Below are 13,504 nucleotides of genomic sequence, written 5' to 3' on the forward strand. Positions count from 1 at the left end.
CGTCCAACTTCTGAGAAGTACCAAATCTGTGGAGAAATACAAATTGAAGATTGCCAATATGCCTAGGAAAATACATTTTGACTGTCAAAAAAGGATTAGGAGCACTTTATTATTAACTACGCGAGGATTGTGGAAAGATGGGTCGGGTCACACCCAATAGTGCAAAACATGAACCCTTGGAAAAGATGCGAAGTTGTGGCGCCTATGCACTCATATGCTGTGCATAATGGGCTGCCTTGCATTACCATAACCTGTCCAGGTAGACTGCCACAAGTCAATAAAAATCTCCGATATATACAACCACAGTTTTCAGTTAGGTAGACATTTTATTTGTGACATTCTTAATCTAGCTGGCAGGCTATCACCAGCCCGAGGTGAATGTGACGTGCAGGATGAAACGGGTGCCATATGTGGATACTGGAGTAAATGTGATGTGATGAGCCTTGGGAGCATTCCTCTTCACATGGCGCCAGGCAGTCTTGCGGCCACATAATACAGCTGACAGTGCTTCATTCTGTAACCTGTAATACTGCAGTTACTTGCATCATGGATGCAGTTTCTTGTGGGAAAAAATTAGAATGGTAAGTTTGGTGCATTTATTACATGGTGTAAAACATGGTGTGGTCAGTTGAACTTTCCCCAGATTTTGATGATTGATGTAGGGAAAGCATTTATTATGCAAATGCATCCATTATTTAAGTAAATATGGTGTACAAAAACCTGGAATGGAAACAGAAATCAGCATCTGCAGGATTGAAACAAATTCCTAACAACTTTGGCGCAGCACCATACCCATGACTGCCAAGCCACATTTTAGCCCCTAGCCTTTCACTCTACACTGTCCTTAATCTGTTCATTCCCAATGGGCCAGACATGAGGCCGTATGGCACTCGGGTATCCGTATCTGCCTATATGGACATGCCACGTTGTCTACTACACAGCTTTTTAAACACTTGTAGCAACAGTGTCAGTTTTCTCAGAAGCATGAAACTTTGTTATGATTAGTTTTATGACACACCCAGCACATTAAAGGGGCTGCGAAACACAGCCTGGGGGAATACCGGCTATACTTCAGGTGGGTTCTTTATGTCACACAGATGCTGACTTAAAAAGAATTACAGGAATCGATGCACAGGAACGGGAGTTATTCAATGAAGAAATTTCAAAATACAAGCAAACAAAACGCTGCCCTCAACTCGATTTTGGCGGGGCTTCCCACTCCTATTTCGCTCTCCCAATGACGGCACCTGGCGCAACCAATCAAAACAGCCAGCCAGAGCACGTCGCGGAAGTTTGTAGTCCATGGTTGCCTGCTCTCTGTGAGACTGGCAGCGTTGTTTCCATGCCAGAGCGCCCCTGGTGGTGTATTTTTATTTTACTTGCTTTGCAGGGCTTTTATCTAAGACAAACAAATTGTTTTTGTTGATCTAATATAAAACGCAGACAGGTAACAAAATGTGTCTCTATTTATTCACACAATTTGCAGTATATTTACTGTTTGTCCGGTCATCAAGCTCGCGCCAGGTGATGTCATATCCGCTGCTAGAAACCCGCCACTGTGTGGCGACACCATCAGAGCCATGAAGTTGTTTTTGGGAGGACATTAAAATATTAAAAAACGGAATGTACGCGGTATTACCGATGCTAATAGCACCATTATAACTCACTGTATGCAATCAACAGGCAAAACAATTAACTAAGATTGTGTTTCTGGGCCCCTTTAACAGGCATTCTAGCCAAATTATAATTTCGTTGCACTTGGGCTTTGAAGCATTTTTCATAAATGACATTAACTGGGCACTATATGTTTCATCTAAGCTGCCTTCTCAACAAATAGGGGCATGTTAGAATTTCTAGGCAACAAAGTTGGCACAGTGTTCCCATCACACAACAGAAGGCTCATTGCTTGGAAGGCTGGTGGAGAGACACTGTAAGAGCCAAGCAAGTTCATTTATGAAGTGCTTTATCATATCAGGGAAGGCTATTCACGGCTGTTTCTACCATGGCAATATAAGTTCGTGTCACAAATTGCACCAGCAATGTTCTGAAAAATGAGTAATACTGTTTTTCTGTTGCAGCAGTATTCTCTTTGCAAAATAAGATGAATAGTAGTTTTGCGCTGCAGCTTTCAGTGTGCAAGATGACAGCTACGGCTTAGCCTTTTGTCAAGAATACTTTTTCAACTGTTCTAAAAGGCAAGGTGTGTTACTGGGCGAGTTGGTTGGGGTACATCTTGAGAAAAACAGCACTTGCAGACAAAGGAAACGAGAAGGACACACAACTGCGCTGTTTTTTTTTGTGTGTCCTTCTTGTTCTGGTCCTTTGTCTGCAAGCGCTGTTTTTCTCAAGATGTCCTAAAAGGGCGGTGCACTGTGACAGCACGACGCAACAAAGAGGAATGCAGCATGGAGCGACACTTCATACTAATATTATTGAAGAGCGCATGCCTCTATGAGTGCATCACATGCAGATAAAATGAAATCAAGCAGGGATGACGAAGAAATAAAATTATAGTGAATGCAAGGCAGGTATGAACAAGAAAATGAGTGCACTAATTTCCCGAAGATGAAAAATGTTTGCCAATTGTCAGAAGTTCTCTGTTGAGCAGTGCCAGAGAGGGTGTACTTACACAAGCAGATTCTGAGTAGGGAATGAGGGGCCTGAAATATCTCAATTTCTTAATTGTCGGGTTTAACATTCGGGAGCGGCACATGGGCTATGAGGGACACCATAATGGAGGTCTCTGGATTAATTTACACCACCTGGGGCCCTTTAATGCACGCTGACTTTGCACAGCACATGGCCATCTTTGTATTTTGCCTCCACTGAAATGTGGCCGCCATGGCCGGATCAAACCCACAGCCTTCGTGTAAGCAGTCTAAGAACGCCAGAGCCAGTGAGGCGCCGTGGCGGGATGAGTTCTCCATTCCTAGGAGGAAAGTTTTGGGAAAAAGGAATGACTAGAAAAGAAATACCAGAGGCCTGTAGTGTACCGTCAATGGTGCTGCTTGATATGGGATATGATGGCGCACCTTTCTCATGACCATGTGGGCTTCAAGAAAATTAGCAAATGACACTCCTCTTCCCTGCTGTGTCTTGAGCTTGCTATGCTAAAGCACTTTGTCAGAATAGCCTGCCAACTAGCTCATAACATAATCCTAATCCCTCACCTGAAATCTGCCATCTTCAGCTGGCAGGGCCTACAAATGCCAGCACAGTCAAATGCTACTTTCTGGCTGCTCTGCATCTGACACAAGTGTAGCTCCATTATAGCAACAGCATGCATGTGCTTGTACATGTGCACATGCGTTGCATGGTCAACACGTACTTGTGTACATGTTGTGGCAAGCCTCGCACTGCTCACAATGAAGCTCACAGCCACTGCACGATTTGCTCGTTCTTTCCACTGTGTGCTTGAAGTTCACCAAACTTTGCGACTTTACATGCCACTGGCCATCTCCCACTCTCTCAGTACTGGACTTAGAAAGCTCAATCCCCACTTTATGCTTCCTAAATAGGGCAGATTTGCGGTGGTCTGCTCCTCCTTTGACACCTGTTGTAAAGTTTTTCGGATGTGAAATTGAAGAGTACTTTGATTAATGTATCCAATCACCCATTTACCTTGCCACCAAAGTGAGAGTACTTCAGTGCCTTGACTCCAAGTGATTATTTGTTGTTAATCCAATGTACTGCCGATAGCAGTAAGCCCACTGACATGCCCTCTTTGCGTATGTTTTCTCAAAATTTCTGACAAAGCCAAAGGCAATTAAGCTGATGCTCTTTGGAGTGGATACCAAGAAGTGCAGGGAGCAACTGTTGAGACTCAGTCTCATCTGTCCACTTCATCAGAGTGTGCAGCATGTCCCTTGTTGTACTCCTGCAGTCCTTGTTTGTGACTGTATTCAGGTGCGTGCTCCAGTTGTGTAGCACCTGCCAGCTGCAAAGCAGTCGACTCTTCAAGGGACCCATCACCAGCTCCCATGCACTGCCATAAACAGGGGCATCATCAGACATAAATGCCTGACATGGTATTGTGTTTTTTTCTTTGATGGCCTCGAAAAACCTCACCACAGTGCCCGTGTTCACCCTTTTTGAAATCAAGTAGGCACACGGGATACCAAAGGCATCTTGAGAAATTGTGAGCAGGGTTGTCAGTTGGAGTTAGTACTTATTTATGCCATGGGTGGAGTCAGTGCACAGTTTCGCTGCCCCCAATTCATAAAGGAGCTCTCGTTGTGGGAACGTCATTAATGCTAGCTCAAAGTCACCATCATGACTGTTGGGGTCACCCTTCTTCCTGTAATACAACAGTGGTGACTCATTTTTTGCCCTCATTTCTTCGACCCATAATTCAACACTCTTAAAATCGTCTGGATCTCTCTGCTCTGTTTTTCCAATCCTAAACTTATCTGCAATGTTACGGAGGTCCTTAGTGGTCACAAGTTGCATCCGTGGGCTTGATCCACTTGTAGCTGCTCGGATGTTGTGCACAATGGTTTTTTCTGGCACTCCTTCTGCTAACCAGCCTGAAAATGGTACAGAAAAAAACTGTTAACATCTCTGGTTCATCTGCCTACAGCCATGTAATAAAGTGACAAATACTTCTGGTTGGATTCCTTCGTCTTCCACTTTGTTCCTTTTCACAGGTGACACACAGTTCATCTTACTTTCATTTCACTTTTGTGGCACTGCAAAGCACACAACAAAATGGTTGTTTCAAAGCCAGATGGACTTTATTTTTATGAGCTTGAGTGTTTAAACTTGCATACTGCAATGCAAAACAGGGAAGTTATATACAGCGTGTTATAAATGCGGAATATAACAGCACTGAAAATGTGGACAAGAAAATAATAAGGACATGTGCTTCTCATCCTGTCCCATTTCATTCTGCATATTCAAAAAATGCACCGATTCGCCTGACAGCAACCTTTAAAGGAGTAGAGACACCAAAGTTTTGAACGCGAACTTTGTTTCTTTGGACTTGTGCACAAGACAATAGTGTGCACGAGTCACAATGTAGAATTCACTTACGCCAGGTGAATAATTTCTAAGTGAATATTTTTCTCATGCTGTTTCAGTTTCAACACCTGAATGACTGCTGCTAAGTCAGAGACAATTGGAGGGCATGCCAGTCATACATAAACTGAAATATAAATGCTGCTTGTTCATTTTTTTTTTTGCGATTTCAACTCTTGTGCAGGCTTGTGTTTTATGTTAGTGGTTTTTGAGGAAAGGAAATGGTGCAGTAACTGCCTCAACCATGCCATGAAGGAAAGAAGGAGTGAAAGAAGAAAGAGAGAAAGGTGCTGTAGTGGAGGGCTCCGTAATAATTTCGACCGCCTGGGGATCTTTGGGCACTGACACTGCGCAGCACGTGGGCACCTCTTGCCTCCATCGAAACTCAGCTGCCGCAGCCGGGTTCTAACCCGGGTGCTCCAGCTTAGTAGCTGAACACTCAAACCACAGCCGTTCCTGCGAGCGTTACTGATGAAGTGCCAAAACAGCCAAATAATTCTAATTAATGAAAGTTCACTGCAGACGATCTGTCTTATGAGAAAAAACATGGCCCTTATACAACCATTAGACTGGTGGCGTTGCTTTGATCAGCAACAAAATGCCTACGCTTTTGACAGGCAGCCAAAAAAAGAGGCTAGCATCGAGTGCAACTGTCAGTCATTCAAGACACATTTCATAGAGCTCAAGCCGACTTCTTACGGATGAAGTTCAACGTCAGCCGATTGAGCGACAGACCTAGGATAGTCAATGAAACCAGCAGAAAAACAAAAGAACAGACATTGGAGTAGTTCAGTGCTAGACGACATTCCTAATTATGTTCAGTTCGAAAGACTGGACCCCTTCCACAAAGCATCTCTAAACTAAACGGCATGAAGTTCGTACAGACTGTGCTGTGCATGCAATGTGCCGTGGATCAATTGTTTTTCACCCTTCGATGCGACCAAGTAGGCTCAAGTGAATTGCACTACAGTCAGATACAACTCGAGAACGAAGTGGCAGATGGCCCTTAAAGAAGACCCCCTCAGTCAATGGCGTCAGCTGATTTTCATCAGTTAACCCAATTAAAGCCATAACTAATCCCCTTTCATCTGCCACCCTCCTGCAGTGCTACCCCCTAGGATTAACCATGACATCATGAGAATCGGTCGACGCCATTGGATGGCAGGCTTCCTTTGAGGGGCATTGGCCACTGGGTTCTTAAGCTGTGCCCTACTATAACTTCTTCCGCCCCCTCGTTTTGTGGGACATGCCTTCTCCCACTTTACAATAGGCATTTTCGTGTTGTCCCACCTCTTTCGTGCCATAGATGCATCGCAGAAGAATAAAAATCATTGAAATGATCACTCGAGTTAATGAGCAATATCTTCCCCCTAAAATACATTTCTATTGCACTTTCGTCTCCCATTTATGAAAGGTTGGTGGAGTGTAGCTTCTAAACGTTTTCACATTCCGGTACAGTCAACACAGCATGCACAAATGCTTTGTACAAGAGGAGTGGCTAACCTGCAAGCCCTCTGGCATCATCCTGGGACAGCCTTTGGTGGCAGGCCTCATTGAAGTGTCCGTAGTGTTTCTTTTGAAACACTACATATACCTTGCCCTCTTTCTCCATGACCTCTAGAGTAGCAAAGCAGTGTTTGCTGATTTTGCAGCTTCCTTGCCCCTTTTCCTGCCTTTGGCGCTGTTCTATAGGAAGCTCTTCGTATGAGCCGGAATGGTGGCAGTGCAGGTAGCGTTTAAAAACCCTTGGTGCACATTCCTTCTTTCCTGTAGAAGCTATAAAATGGCAGCAAGTTTTGCTTTCTTCTCCGTCTTTCCAGGCGCGAAATCCTGAAACAGAAAGATTGTAAACATAACTAAGCACTCCACATAGTATTAGTTAATTATTAGTGTGAAAGCACAATTCCGAACGGTAAACCCCGAGCAAGATCCTGCGATGTGTATGTGGGTTTGTGCCAAGAGCATAGCAACGGCGACATAGCAACCACAGCCTCACAGCAGCATTGCAACATAGTTATGACACGATGCCAACATATGATGTTAAGTCCATGACCTCTCATGACTAAAAAGAAATTTTTAAAAATTGAGGCGTGAACAAAGGTGGGCTCCATTTTGATAAAAACGTGTACACAATGATAGCACATGAATAACGGCATAAGGCATCCTTAGAAAGCCAACAGTAAAGTAACAAGACAAGGCAATGTTCATGAAATTCTGCTTTTGCACGTTTATAAAATTTCGGCAAAACTTCTCTGTCAATTTTTTGTGTATCACACTACTTTCATTTTTTGAAAAGCAAGGCCAAATTAAAGTTTGTACTTTTTACATACACTAATGAAAAATGCATGTGCTATGGAGTGGGCACATATGCAGTACTCTCGCACTACTACTGGCGCTCTGCCTCTGCCAAGTGCGCATGACAATCACAGATTTAGCTTCAAATTTTTAGCCTTTTGCCTGCAGTGCAAAACTGCATTTCCCAGCTTTTTTATTGTTAAAAATTTATCAGTCATTCGCTTACTGTTTTTTCCTGCTATAGCGCATGGGGAACAATTTTTGGAGAAAATTATTAAGTTCAGGTTAAGTTATTACACGGACTGTTACATGGAAGTATTTCAATTTTACTACACCCTGCAAAAACTCATTCCTGCACAGCAACCTTTTACATGGCCCTGTCCTTTGACCACAAATTCAGGTCAGCGCTGTTGACTTCTAAAGGCAGAACAATGCTGGGCATTCTTCCTACACACTTCTGCATGTTGCGATTGCCATGGCTTCAGCGCTGCTAAGCCAGTGCATGCCGCGACAATGTTGTGTGTCCTGTCGAGACATTGCAGATGCCTGCAACAAAGCATAAGCAAGGCCTGTAGCAGCGAGTCTGCTGCAAGGACCAGTTTTCCTGCAGTGGCCACTTTAAATATGAAAGAGAGTGCACTGCTTGTCACTTTGCTTATGGAGGAGCTAGGACACCAAAAAAAAATTCTGCAGACACACATAAGACTGCTTACCAGCGAGAATGCCAAAGCATTAAAGTGCACAGTCATGCTATGTTGCAGAATGACGAGTCATGAGTGCAAGGCATGACTACGCAACTTTGTACAAACTCTGCACACCTTATGTTACTAGTAAAGTGCTGAGTCATGCTACACTTCAGAATGATTAGGAGTCAAAGCTATGACTACCTAAACTTTGTACAAACTATACGCCTTACATTACAAATAAGTGCAAAATGACTATGACAAGTCATGGCTTTCAAAGGTTATAGTACGTTACGTTTCACATTTCACTCGAATGCCCGCAAAGGCTACCTCTGCAGATCTGTCGCACTAGACCAAGCCCTGTTATAGCGGGACAATCTTTAGGGCCAAGCAACCCTGAGCTACCATGTGTCACGTGTTGGCGGCTTCCCCGCCAGTCTGTACCCTGCTACCAGCAATAAAGGACGTAACATATAATTGGCGACGAGGTAAAAATGGCAACTGCGCTGGGCACGATTGGGGAATTCGTTCCAACAGAGGCGACGTCTTGGCCCTTGTATTTGGAGCGCCTCGAATTTTTCTTTCAAGCAAACGACATCGACGGTAACGAGAAGAAGCGAGCAACGCTCTGCAGCGTTTGCGGCCCAGCAACGTATGCCATCGTTCGCTCCCTTTGTTCTCCGGATGCGCCGTCGGCCGTGGCCTACGATGAGATCGTCAGGCGTCTCTCAAACCACTTCTCGCCGCGACCGTCGGTGACAGTACAGCGTTTCAAGTTTGGCACACGTCAACAGCAGCCCGGTGAGTCAATTGCCGACTACATCGCAGAATTGCGACGTCTCTCGGAACACTGCGATTTCGGTGCGTCGCTCGATGACATGTTGCGCGACCGGCTAGTGTGCGGGGTGCGAAGCGAGACCCTTCAGCGTCGGTTGCTGGCGGAGCCGGAGCTTACGTTTGCTACAGCTCGGGAGAAAGCCATTGCAATGGAATCTGCGCAGCGACAGACCGAGCAAATTCGCGGCAGTGCCGCATCGTGTGAAGTTGGCAGCGTGAGCGGGCAGCGTTTCGACCCGTGTGTTGCGAAGGTCTCTGCGCCAGTGACAGCCAAGGAGGGTACCCATAAGCAGGCTGGTTCGCCTGGGAGCACAAGCGTATGTTTCCGCTGCAAGGGTGCGCATTCGCCAAGCAGTTGCCCATTCATGAATATGCAGTGCCACTTCTGCAAGCAACGAGGGCACATAGTGAGAGCATGCAGGAGGAAGGCGGCAGCTCGCGCTTCGGCTGAACCCAACTCTCAGAACAAAAAACGGGCCAGTGGAGGCCGTCACAAGAATGCTGCGTCGGACGTTTACGACGTGTTCGTGCTGTCTGGTGAAGAGCCAGCCGTGAGAGTGGAAGTGCGCGTCAACGGAAGTCCCCTAGAGATGGAGGTGGACTCTGGTGCAGTGTGTTCAGTCATCAACGACCGGACTATGCAGAAGCTGCGAATATCGAAAAGGGCGTTGCGCCCAAGTAATCTTCATCTCCGAGCTTACAATAACAAGGAACTACGAGTGTTGGGTGAACTGACCGTGAAGGTGGAATTCAAGGGGAAGGAACATCGCCTGCGATTGGTGGTGGTTAAGGGTGCTAGTATCGGACTTCTCGGTCGGGACTGGTTCAAGTCTTTGGGAATAAGTCTGAGTGGTGTTCACAGTGTGTACGAGCCGAGTCGAACTGGCAGTAGGGGAACAACAGCCTTGCTCAAGAAGTATTCTTCAGTCTTTGAGCCTGGACTTGGGACAAGTAAAGGGCCTCCTGTACGCATAGAGGTGAACCCGGCAGCTCCGCCGCGATTTCTGAAGCCACGACAAGTACCGTTTGCATTGAGACCGAAGGTGGACGAAGCACTGGACAAGTTGGTGAGCCAAGGCATTTTCCAGCCTGTGCGGCACTCGAAGTGGGCAACACCTGTCGTTCCAGTTGTCAAAAAAGATGGATCGATAAGGATCTGTGGGGACTACAAGAGCACAGTCAATCGTGTAGTGCAGTGGGAGACGTATCCCCTGCCGACACCGGAGCAGCTGTTTGCCAGGCTGGCAGGTTGCTCGAAGTTTTCAAGGCTAGACCTCGGACAGGCGTATCAACAGAAGACTGTTGATGAAGAAACAGCTGACTTGTTGACGGTTACAACACATCGGGGACTGTTCCGCGTAACCCGTCTTCAATTTGGCGTGGCAGTGGCAGTGGCTATCTTTCAGAGGTACATGGAAGAACTGTTGCATGGAATTGATGGTGTTCTTGTGTTCTTGGATGACATCTTGATCGGTGGAAAGGATGAGGTGCAGCACAATGCTCGTTTACAAGAAGTGCTCAAAAGAATTCATGAAGACGGTCTGCGACTAAAGTTTGACAAATGTCAATTTGGTGTTGAGGAAGTGTGTTACTTGGGATTCCGTGTGAACTCTGCAGGTGTGCAGCCGACAGAAGACAAGGTGCGTGCTATTCACAAGGCCCCAGAGCCGACATGCAAAAAGGAACTTCAAGCCTTTTTAGGAGCTCTGAACTTTTACAACAAGTTTCTTAAAGGAGCAGCTCATGCCTTGGAGCCACTGTACCGGCTGTTGGACAAGGGTCGCGAGTGGCGTTGGATGGAAGCTGAGGCAGAAGCATTTCGCCAGGCGAAAGATCTGCTGCAGTCATCACATGTTCTGGTGCACTATGATGTCAACAAACCCCTAGTGCTGGCCTGTGACGCATCCCCGTACGGACTGGGTGCTGTGTTGAGTCATGTGTGCGAAGATGGCAGCGAGAGACCGGTTGCATATGCGTCGAGAACTATGAGTGCGGCAGAACGGAATTATGCCCAGACAGACCGAGAAGCGCTCGCCATCGGCTTTGGCATAAAGAAGTATCATCAGTTTCTATATGGGAGACATTTCAAAATTGTGACAGACCACAAACCCCTCTTAGGACTGTTGCACCATGCCAAGCCCATTCCCCAGGTGCTATCACCACGGATGCTGCGTTGGACCCTCATGTTATCGGCTTATGACTATGAAATTGAGTATCGACCAGCGGAGAAGCTTTCCAATGCTGCTGCATTCAGTCGTTTACCACTGAGAGCCAGTAGGGCAGAGGAAGAGGAGCAGCGTCTTTGGGAAGTAGGGATGCTGGAAATGGCGCCGGAAGTAGCATGGAACTCTAGGAAGGTGGCAAGATTCACGTCAAGGGATAAGCTGTTGGCTAGAGTCTGCAATTGGGTGCAGCATGGGTGGCCAGAGGGTAAGCTGCCAGAAGAGTTTGCAGCGTTTGTGAGCCGCAAGCATGAACTGTCGGTGTACCAAGGTTGTTTGCTGTGGGGCAGTCGTGTGGTCATTCCAGAGCCAGCTCGACCGTATGTCATGGACATTCTTCACACAGCTCATCCAGGAATTGTCAAGATGAAGGGGCTTGCCAGAGGAGCCGTGTGGTGGCCAGGAATCGACAGAGATGTTGAGCAGAAGGTGAGAGACTGTGCACGTTGTCAGGAATCCAGGTCTGCGCCAGCAGCTGCAAAGATTCACCCTTGGGAATTCACCAAGCGTCCTTGGACAAGACTACACATCGATTTTGCTGGGCCCTTCCAAGGCAAAGTTTTCCTCATTGTGGTGGACTCTCACTCAAAGTGGTTGGAAGTGTGCCGGATGAATTCCATGTCGACAGCTACAGTTTGTGCGAAGCTTCGTTTCCTTTTTGCTACCCATGGCATTCCAGAAACTGTTGTTTCTGATAATGGCACTGCCTTTTGTTCGGAGGAGTTCAGAGACTTCATGTGCCGGAATCAAATCCGACATGTGACCGTTGCCCCATATCACCCTTCTTCGAATGGTCAAGCAGAACGCATGGTGCGCGAAACCAAGGGAGTACTCAAGCGAATGGTTGGAGGCGATATCGACACACGTCTGGCTAGGTTTTTAATGACCCAGCATATCCTGCCTCATGCTACAACAGGCAAGAGCCCGGCCGAATTGCTAATGGGCAGGAAACTTTCAACTGTGTTAGAGCGTCTGCATCCTGACCTGCAGTCCAGTGTGCAGCAGAAACAAGAGCAGGTGATGCAGCGCCGTAGCCAGGCAGTGCGACTGTTTGATGTGGGGGATCGAGTGTTTGTGCGCAACTATCTCTATGGGCCCAAGTGGTTGCCGGGCATTGTGGATGCTGTCACAGGACCAGTGTCGTACTTGGTCGTCACCAAGGACGGTCGTCGATGGAGACGTCATGTTGACCAACTCAGAAGTCGTTCTGCCAGCTACGCATTGGACAGTTTCGCTTCTGGGATGTGTGAAGAGGAGGAACCGCTGGTTGCTTCCCCGGCAGGGTGTTCCGGGCTTGGCATTCCTTCAAGCCTAGAGGACCCTGGAAGACGGGACCAAGGAGAAAGACTGGAGGAGGCTGCAGCGCCCAGTACCGAATCTGCTTCCTGTGGTGAGGACCGTGAAGCGAGTGCTTCCCTTCAAGTCCAGCGACCACAGCGCCAACGCAGCCGCCCTGCGTATCTGAAGGACTTCGTGACGTAGGGGGGAGGAGTGTTATAGCGGGACAATCTTTAGGGCCAAGCAACCCTGAGCTACCATGTGTCACGTGTTGGCGGCTTCCCCGCCAGTCTGTACCCTGCTACCAGCAATAAAGGACGTAACAAGCCCATTGAAATCTTCATGGTTCCTTTAAAAAACGTGCATGTCATCGCTAAGTTTTTGTGCACAAAACCACGTGCAAGTTTCCCCAGGTGAGTGTAAGCCCGTAAATAAAAAAAAAAAAGAACGCGCTCTGTGTTTACAAACTTAAAATGCGCGCACTCGAAAAGTCAATAAACTGCAACTTTTCAATCGGTAATCTAAGCGCGCGACTGCATCCCGCTTTGGCCCTTTATTGCTTTAATCACAGCGTGCGTGCATGCAGACTTCGTTTCTTACCTTTATTAGAGTCGAAGACTAGATTCTCCACCTCTTCCTCGAAGTCGTGGTGCCGTCGCAGGTCACGAAGGGCGACAAAATGCTTCAGACGTAAGTCGCACAAGAACGGCCGTGCCTTACTACATGCTGTTGTGACTGGGAGAAGGATGCATGGGCCTGCCTACTGGCTGGAGCCGAGCCACCACCGCTGCCGCGTGCAGATAGAGAGATCAGAGGAAAGAGAAAAAGAAAAGACGCGTCGCAGCAACAACCGCGTCCTTCCCCACGAATATCCTTGATGGGTGTTTTTAAATTACTAGTATTGAAGAACGCCTTGTCGCAAACCGCTGAAGCAACGCCATCGCACGTGTCCGTCTCCATGCTCAAGGCAAAAAAATAAAAAAAACAAGCGAGCAAGAAATGCACCTTGGGATACCTTGGGATATTGAGCAAGGATTTTCAAGAAGAGTTGAGATTTTCCCTGTCGGTTGAAGCGCAGTGTTCCCCAAAAGTCCCCACAGAGTGACGTAGAGTAGAGCAGTGACGTCTATTCTCGGTTGGCCAATCGCAACGAGGATCACCTTCCTCTGAATA

At 47.0% G+C, this 13,504-nt stretch overlaps 1 long non-coding RNA gene across 2 annotated transcripts; it reads right to left on the reverse strand.

Annotated features, from left to right (window-relative positions):
• Window positions 1-306: 306 nt before the first annotated feature.
• On the reverse strand, window positions 307-13,504 carry LOC149352594 (uncharacterized). 2 transcript variants are annotated; one of them, XR_016290821.1, is made up of 4 exons: window positions 12,932-13,504; window positions 6,520-6,846; window positions 4,603-4,688; window positions 307-4,526 (listed from the first exon to the last, which is right to left on the reverse strand). It is a non-coding gene; the product is annotated as an uncharacterized LOC149352594 (long non-coding RNA). The 2 variants fall into 2 exon arrangements; XR_016290820.1 differs by lacking the exon at window positions 4,603-4,688 and having other exon boundaries at window positions 12,932-13,497.

This window comes from Amblyomma mixtum, chromosome 3, assembly GCF_055824585.1.
Source record: "Amblyomma mixtum isolate Tamu chromosome 3, ASM5582458v1, whole genome shotgun sequence".
NCBI classification, from domain to species: Eukaryota; Metazoa; Arthropoda; class Arachnida; order Ixodida; family Ixodidae; genus Amblyomma; species Amblyomma mixtum.